The 9,848-nt window shown below is 33.5% G+C and overlaps 1 protein-coding gene across 2 annotated transcripts in view; it reads left to right on the top strand.

The window, feature by feature from the left end:
* The first annotated feature begins 5,410 nt into the window (after positions 1-5,410).
* Positions 5,411-9,848, top strand: part of LOC140745362 (aminopeptidase N) — a 42,068-nt gene continuing 37,630 nt past the window's right edge. For both annotated transcript variants that reach the window (XM_073077181.1, XM_073077163.1), the window contains exon 1: positions 5,411-5,568. The gene's annotated coding sequence lies outside the window, so the exon portion shown is untranslated. The remainder of the gene's footprint in view (positions 5,569-9,848) is intronic.

Here is a 9,848-nt window from a genome sequence, read left to right as displayed (position 1 = left end):
AAATCGTATAGAAATATGTATAAATAGTTCCAATTAAGATTGGAATCCAAAATGGCGATATCGCTACTTGCCTCTCGCTCATTCTCCATAATGTGAGTGAGAAACATAGATAAATGTTGCCATTTTGGATCACATACTTTATTCATGTTATGATCATATCATTAAAAATCATGTCTCAGGCCTCGTCTTATAAATAAATTATGAGAATAGTAATATATTATTGTATCTCATTGAACAGTAAACAAACATTCTATTATATTTTATCTATTACTGTAACTATTGGGTAAAGCAATTAAAATCGAGATATCGATTTGGATTTTTTTCACAAAATATTTTTTGTGACGTGTAAATAAAGTTTTACTATTAATAAGTTTTAATATTGATGTAATAGTGTAATTTTATCCATTGACCTACTAACAAATGGATGTATCGTACCCAAAGTGTATTGTTTGAAAGGCGACTGGGAAAACGAAAAATAGGATGTAATGACGTCATATATCAGTAGGCCGAGCTAGGAACGGTTCTAATGACATCGGTTTAAGTTAAAAATAATATAGTTAAATATAGTTGTTATTTATCACTATAATAACTAGATACACGGGAGTGTGTCAGCCAAGCCAAAAAAATAGCACCGTGCTTTATATTATCTTTCTTAAAAAAATGTTTGAATGGAAAGATTCTTTGTCACATAATTATGATGGTAATAATGTACGTTCTTATATAAATAAAATATTATACTCATAAAATATAGTTAAAAAGAAAAGTTTTTTTCGTAACAATATTTACTAGCAACGAGCGTTGCCTAAAAATTGCTAAGTAACCTAATATTATTGAATGTAATTTTTCTTTTTATAATAAACAAACATCCACTTGCTTCTAGGTCAATGTTTTTAGCCACTTTTCCAATAGATTACCTTCTAAGATAATGAACCACAAACATATAATTTTGCTCATAGTGTAGTTGATAACTGTCTTTAAACAATAGGTGTCAAAGATTTCACGTAGATACAATGTGTTGTAAACATAGAATTAGTTTTAACCACAGACCACGGATTTTATTGATGTCACCCGTATTATTATTAATAATAAAATAATAGAATGATCCATTCAGAAAAAAACGTAGATCGTAAAAAATATTAAAATTCATAATGGTTTATTTGCAACTTCAATATTTGTGCTATATAATAGCAGTGTTAAGCGCTGCTGTATTTTGCTTATCGGATTGTGGCTTAGACCAAAAAAGCCTAAAATAAAGCATTGAAGAATACCACATATATTCAGGGCAGTGACAACTTACCCTCAGACGGACTGCATTGTCTTTTACTATAGCAAACTTTAATAAACACGATTAAATTATGTTTTTTCAAGCATACAATATCGTAGAACGTAACTAATCCGTTACGTTACGTGGTTACGTCTCGTTATACGTAATTCATGTCTGTTTACAACATATATTGTCATTTTGGTAAGTTTCAATATATTGCTTGAGAGGCGCTGCCGATGCGGAAACAACCCTCCAAGCGGTTTCCCGCCGCGATCGAACGCTGCGTTTAAAAACCCGCGCGGCAATTAGTGCTATACTAACACGCGAGCGTGCATACGAGCTAGTTTAAGCGCACGCCCTAAGTTAACCTTTTTGGTCTTAAATATATAGTAAGGCGTTCTAATTTAGTCCGCAGGGGTAGCAACGCATCCCCTACAATAGGGGTAGTAATGATGTAGCACGTTATGAAGGCATTTTTTGTGGCTCTTAGCTGTTTTTAATCTAAAAAATCGTGGCCTTTAAAAATAATTATAAAGTATTATTTTCGGATCGTCCAATAAAATTAGATTTGGTTTGGTTTAATTCGTTCGTTACGTTATGTAATAAACCGCTAATGTAATTTCTTTTTTCATTACTTATAATTTAGAGTTGATATTACGTATAGAATATTATTATATTGAATAATTGATCATTTTTGTTAATAAATCAATGGCATCTATTTGGTGTTTTATTTTTGAAAACCTCTTGTGTATATTTTATATATAAAGAATAAAAAATTTCGAATTATTTAAGAACAGAGTAGGTATATTAAATATTTAAAATAAAGAACTGGACGAATCCATGAATTTCACTCCGGATTCCGAGGGCATCACCGCAATACCTATTTCTGTCTTATAAGAGAAATGTTAATCGCAGCTGTGTTCTGGTTTGAAGGGTGTGATAAAGGAGAGACGATTATTGCGAAGCATTCCAATTTAGTTCTAAGAGGCAGGAACTATCTGGCCAACTTCAAGTGAACTACTTGAGTTTCCTGCATGGGTTCCTCTATAGCAAGGGCAGAGGATATGCCAGGCTACCAGCTAAAACCCTACGGCATTCCTATGGACGCCGGGCTTTCGAGACGTTTATCTAGGACAGGACATGTTCAGTGGACTCTGTTCAGAATTGAGTTCAAGTTTCTCCATCCCGTCATTTTTACACGCTTTATATTAGCTTCACTTGTATGTTTGTCAGTGAGTAACTCCGTTTTTCAGTAGAAAGATATCAACATACATCCTAATAATTATGACGCTTTGTGGGGTACTTTTGAAAATATCAAAGTGTTGGTCCTTCTGCTCATGTCTGTCAGTAAAATATTTATAACTATCGAGAGTGAGCACGCCACGCTTTTTTTACAATTAAATATATCTTTTTTTGTTGTTAATACAATTTTTCATTAAATTTATTTTTCATAAAGTTTATTTTATATTTTTTAGTTTGATTTCTATAAAAGCGTGTACTTTAGTTTTTTTTTAACTATATTTATTAAGCTTGTTGATTAATTGGACACAAGAGCCCCTGGGGTTGATAGGCGGTAGAAGTCACGATCATATGTACCTACTGTATGGTCGTTTGCTACTTCTATATTAGGAAAAACAATTTTACAAAGCCGCCATTTTGGGTTGCATTCATTATTGAAGCAAGGTTATCAATCTTGATTTGTTCTTTGGTGACGTAATGTTAAGTTATGTAATAAGAGTAACATTTGCACGAATGCATTACTCACCAAAGACTAGTTAGCGAAAATGTTATTTATTATGCTGGCTTCTGACGTGCGTGACGAATGGCAGCGTACAAGCTTACACCAATGCATTGTGGGTATTAGATATTCGTGCCTGAGGTCGGCGACAGATACGCCGCTATCCCTGAGAACTAAGCTGGAACGCCTCGGAAAAGTACATACTTTTCTCTTTCTTCTATATAATTATTTTCTCACTTACCACACCCTTCAAACCGGCAGCGTTTAAAACTCCTGTTATGAGGCAGAAATATGTGTGGTGGTGCTGCAGCCGGAGTCTAACCACAAAGGGTTCTACCACCTTCAAAACGCCAACGGTTTGTTACCTCTCAATTTGATCATTTTGTGTTTTGGAAAGACACTATGTTTGAGTATCAAAACGAAAAGAACGCACTGTTGGAAGAATCTTGGTGCTAAATTGTACCTATATGTAAATTTACTAAGTGTGGGAAGTCCCCATTACATCTTAATTTATCTAACGTAGAGTAGTACCACAAGTACCTACTAGGTAATTACCATTAGCCACTCGGGTTAAAGGTTGGTTGTAATCTATTTTATGTTCCATATCTTGGCACGAGTTTCACCCCACAACAGAGGAAGAGATATGGAATCATAGACTTAGCATTTTTTCGCTACGCTATATGGAATATATTTCACCACACGATATATTGACATCGCTTTTAGTTAGTTTTATAGAGATATGGAATATATGGAATACCACGCTGCTTCAATTGGTGACGGAAGAAATCGGTTAATGTTCAAACCGAGACTTACCAAACCTATATAATATCCGAGATGTTTACAAACTGTCTATATGACTACCGGAAAAGTTTAACGGCTGCTCTCCAATGATAACCGATGGTTTGACGTCTCATCAAAAGCACGGAAGCCCGCATTATCTACTAGGACACACCGAACGCCCGATTGTATTCATTAGTTTTGTAGATCGCCTAAAACATATATAAGCCGGGGTCTATTTATAAATATTATATTTAATAGTAGTGTAGCCAAGATAGCAGCGCAGCCGCATCGTTCAATGGATACTTAGGTATACCTACCTACGTATCTTCTTGTTTTAAAAACTTTAGTTAAAAGTTTCTTTGAATGAAGTCCTAGATACCTACTCATACTTATAAGTTAGAGCTAGAAGACAGGCAAGCTGAAATAAAAATACTGAAAGATGAAATAACGGCTTTTTGTTTTTAAGCAATGGCCACACTTTCTCCCAAGTTATTTAAATATACAGGAAATAATAAAGCAATACTTTATTTAGTAAAAACAATAAGTAAATTTCACTACGACCTTCGATGTCTGAATATATAAAAATAACATATCACTATTTCTTATCACACAAGTTTTACTATACATTCGCCTACTCTAGCTTTCGATCCAATTAATCATAAGTGACCTCCGAAACTTTCATAACGACCTTAACTTGACCTCTTGACCTTAAGGGTCGGAATAGAACCTTATTAGTAAGCAGGGTCCGAAAAGAATAGGTAGCACGTAATACCTACGGCACACCACGTACTCTTGAGTGAAACTATTATGGACCGTTACGAACTTTTATAGATTACGACCGAGACAAACGACTACGACACGACATCTGGATTTTAGATATTGTATATTTTATTTTGTTCTTTTTAGATATTGTATTGATTTAAGATATGGAATGAGCTTCTTCCTGAGGTATTCCCAGAACGCTATGACATGGGGCTCTTCAAAAAAGGTGCAAAAAGAGCTCTCATATAAAGCCTGCGATGCATTGGCAACTCCTCTGATGTAGCAAATGTCGATAGGCAGCGTTGACTACTTTCCATCAGGTTCAGGTAGCACGTCTGCCTAATCGTTAGGTTAAACAATAAAAAGGTGGGAAAATTATAAATATGTTGTTGTCCAGTGTCCTTAATACTTAATGGCAGAAGTTATACATACTTACCATTTACGTATCATAGTCTTTCCTAAGATGGTCACGCAGCTCTGACCATTACAAATAATGATTGTGACCGTTGATTTTTCATTAAGTGGAAGTAAAAAAAAACAACTATTCAATTCAGGTCATCTGATAGTTATAATATAAAGTCTGATAGTTATAGCCTTCCAAATTTTTTTTTGGGTTGATTGCAAATATAATCAACTCAATTTTATTAATTACTTTAATTTATTTGTATTGTATGTCATTTCAAATATTAATACTCAATGCTATTTGCTTATATAAAAAAATATCGAAATTGTGAAGGTTTTTGTAAAGATACGAAGGTAGTTTTAAATAAACTTAAAGATATGACAGATCGTGTTGAAATTGACAGCGAAAGGATCTCATGATTTAAGTGAATACGACGTAAGCAAAGGCAAACATACTACAATTACTTATAGAAGTGAACTTATTGGCGCTTAAGTAAAAGTCGTCGTGTCGTGTGTCTTAAAGTTTTCCCAATAATTATAATGCTTGCTTCGGATATTACATAAAGTACGTTCTACAGTCGGCGCTTGACCGCCGTTGACAAACGACGTCCTAGGCTGTTAGGTAAGTCTACTATTTCTTATTTACGATAACTGTGAATCAATATACAAAAAGTAGGAAACAAAGTGATCGTTTTTACTTTCAAATTTGATTTTTTTGTGTCGTAATGTCAGTTGTAAACCGTTGCTAATAGTTTAGTCCGCTAATTGTTTTTCGATTAAAGCTTCTATTTGATTAAAATATTATCACAAATATTAAGATTTGAATGCGTGTAAGACTACGATAAATGTTGGCTTACCGATTTGTGTCAACTTACGGCATAAGGCACAATCACGCAAGATTTTTAAATAGATTTATTTGCGTGACGAAGCCTATCCATTACTTAATCATAATTGGCTAATAGCATCGGTCCTATTGATTTGATTTTCGGTAATTTTCTGATAGAAACATAACTTTTCGCGCAATCGTGGGTAGGTCAAAAATAGAGTAAAATATTTGTAATGCGTTATTTTCTGTACCTTCTATCCGCGTTGTAAACATTTGGTGTAAACTCAGAGGAATAACCTCATCTATTTCAATTACCAAAATAGCCGTCTACTTAGAAGTATGTAAAAATAAATAAAAAAATGTTAGTTTATTTAAAACATGGTACACTTAAGCTTACAGGCGTTCCTGGATTAAGGAACTCGAAAATATGTTTTTTGACAAATTTTTGAAATAGCTGTATCGATTCACACAAAAAAATATTTTTTCGAGTAAGTGTATCAAAATTATATTTTTGGCACTATTTGTAACAATAATCTGAAACTCATTCTAAAATAATATTGTATAAACATGTTTAATTAGAATCTAAAAATGTGACAACAAAAGAGCTGTTTAAGTTTTTATAAGTAAGAAACAAGCTTTTATTTTATTTCTACTTTGAAATAGTTCTACAACACAGTTTACCTTGTGATGAAGTGACCTCTTACGTACCATATTTTTAAAAATACCTTTAAAAGCACCGACTTTAAAAGTGAAACTATTCAACTAATATTTATAATAGTAGGAAACTAATATTTATAATAGTTCAACTAATATTTATAGTAGTATTTTTGTCTTCTACATAATTTCAAGAGTCTGCTGTATTTACTACTTTTAGTCTGTAATCTTAACATTTATCGAAGTCGGTTTATCCGTTTTACTTATTAGTTTTATTTTATTACAAATTACATAAACATTTCATATATTGATCTACTTTACTTTAAGTGATTATTAGGGGATTTCCCTTTTAGGGGAGGATGGGGATAGTTGTTGAAATTCGGTCTCTCAATCGAATGGTCCGAGGTTCGAATCCAAGCATGCCTTAGATGTTTTTAAGTTGCGTATTTAAATTTAATAATCACTTGCAATAATTGCGAGTAAACCTACATGCCTGAGAATTCTCGTTGTGTGAAGTCTACCAATGCACACTTGACCAGTGTGGTAGACTATAAGCCCTCTCACCCTCAAAGGAGACCTATGCCCAGCATTGGGACAGTAATGGGACGACGAACTCTTATAAGTTCTCCCTGATAACCGCTTCGGCTACTGACGGCTATGCTTTACGTCGTTAGTTTTAAATTTTTATTAAATGCAGAAGCTGTCTTAAATCATAATATTTATTATATTTACGTAACTGAGCGAGTAACGAGTGCAATAGACTGTGCAGTTAGGTCTGACAACCGAACTTTCTCTTTTTGTAACTACCACGGTTGTCTAACTTGAGAAGTAACTTAGGAATCATTTGAATTACTTGTTCAGGTACTTAACATACGCTCCTTATACCTTATAAGTGCTAACTGTCAGCATTTTTTATTATAAGTATGGGTAGCTATTATAACTAGCAAATGAGCATGAAGTCAATCTGATACATGGTCACTGCCTCTTATGGTCATTAGTAATTGTGGTCACTGGTCATATTAATAATCGTACTTGAGGTCGACAATAGATACTTGCTACACCTGAGGACTAACTCGAAATGTCTTTTATACCTAAGTGTTTACCCTTTAGGTACCTACTACACCATTCATCATCATCATCATCAACCCATTACTGTCCCACTGCTGGGCACGGGTCTCCTCTCAGAATGAGAAGGATTAGGCCATAGTCCACCGCGCTGGCCAATTGCGTATTGGTAGACTTCACATACCTTTGAGATTTTTTTTTTTTTTATAAATCTCTCAGGTATGCAGGTTTCCTCACGATGTTTTCCTTCACCGTTTAGCAAGTGATAATTAATTTCTAATACGCACATAACTTCGAAAACTTAGAGGTGCGTGCCTGGGATTTGAACCTCGGACCCCTCGATCGAGAGGCCGAGTTTGTTAACCACTAGGCTATCACTACACCATTAAAAACATTTTAGAACTATTAGTATATAGCTTAGATAAACCATTATCTAAGGTAGGTGTAGAGTAATAAAATTGCTGAAAGTACGATTTCATATCTTACGGTTTCCTTTATACTATATCCTTTATCTATATCCATCTATTTTCTCTATATCCTTTATCTACTATACCTATAAATGAAATAAAATAAAATGATTAAATATAGTTACATTAATTGTAGTTAAGTGGTGTGAAGAAAATAAAAAAGTTTTATGGACTTGTAAAAAAAAGACAATTTTAACTTTAAGTCACAGACGGACAGTTCAACTTTATTTCCTTATACGCATTGTCATACATAAAATAATCTAGATTTCGTTAATGTCAGCACGGGAAGGAAATTAAAAAATGTGAACATGTAACATTGAATGAACGGCCAATTCTCGTGAACTGGTCAATAAGGAATCGACGTAACATATTATGTAAGGCTTGTTATAAAATTAATTTAATAATATTAAGAACTGATCAACTTAATTATAATAAAAGTTATATAACAAAACTGTAGGTTGTGTGAAGGTGAAGGAATTCTTCGTGGTTTAAAATCACAGCCACCCATTTCTATATTCAATCAGTGTTGTTGTACTTAAATCTTAATCTTTTTTCGTAAAGTCGACTGAAAAAGATATCCGTAAGTCATCGATGGTAGGAAAAGTCTAAAACAACTTCCGAAACTATAGATCTTGTGCATATTGGAGGCAAGGGGGGATGGGGAAGAAACAGGGAATAGCTGCGTCCCCTATAACTTAAAAAAAATGTTCTCTAATTTAAATAGTATCGGTATTTTATATTTTTGTATTTCTTATTAATATTTGTATAATATATACTTTTATTAGTGTAGAGAGATTTGTTATTTAAGTCTCTTTAATGTTAATTATATACTATTTGTATTTATATAAGGTTAAACATTTTGTTTGTAAATTTGTAAATTATATAATATATGGTAAATAAATATCAAAAATATTTAAAGTTCACTGAACCCCTAAATCACAATTTAATTTATTATTAAAATTGTTTATCTATTCTATCTTAATAGTTATATTTTATTACTGAGTGCTCATCCAAAGATCACTGAACCCCCAAAACAGGACTTGAATCGAAATGTTTGTAAGAGAACTATTCATAATGCTAATTTATTCATCTTTAATGTACAATAAACACGCACAGTTAAATATTTGTTCCCACTTTATTTTTTGGCCAATAACTCATAAAATAAATGGTTATGGGGTTCTAATATATTGGTTACATATTCGCACCTTAATGTCGAAATTGAGGAAGTGTCTATAATTACTAAACTAACATGAAGATAACCTTTTAGTACGTTTCATAGCAAATATTAACAGAATATTCATGAATTCATCATCTTAACTAGGCTCAGAATACCAAAATCATAACATTAATAAATATGGATGAAGGTGGTAGAATCCTTTGTGGTTTGACTACGGCAGCACCCCCTGCATACCTATTTCTACCTAATAATAGCAGTGTTAAACGCTGCTGTGTTCTGGTTTGAAGGGTGTAGTAAGGGAGATATACTTTTCCGAGGCGGTCCAGCTTAGTCCTCAGGTTAGCAGCGCATCTGTGGCCGACATCGGGTAGGAATATAATCTATTACTCCTATATCACATAATTAAAAAAATTGCGCTATGTTCTTCAGCATTCGCAGCAGTTCGTTCAATGTTGGCCTAAACTTTCGGCTTCGGCGAAAACTTTGGCCCTTTTGTCGTAGGGTTTTTACCCGAGACATATATTGATTGAAGTCTTATGAAACGTGTGGGAGGAACATCGTACGGCTTATCTGAATAATCTCAAAAATCGATGTCCATTTCGTTAAGAATGTTTGGTCGCGCGTCTAAAAACGCAGTCCCTTCTCTGACCTCGACGACTGTATATTTCAGACGTGTTTGTCAACCTCTGTGAATGACTAACACTCGGTTTTAC

This window comes from Epargyreus clarus, unplaced genomic scaffold, assembly GCF_041222505.1.
Source record: "Epargyreus clarus isolate Ecla_fem2 unplaced genomic scaffold, WU_Ecla_fem_2.2 ptg000002l, whole genome shotgun sequence".
Taxonomy (NCBI): Eukaryota; Metazoa; Arthropoda; class Insecta; order Lepidoptera; family Hesperiidae; genus Epargyreus; species Epargyreus clarus.
This window is presented reverse-complemented; position numbering and strand designations above follow the sequence as displayed.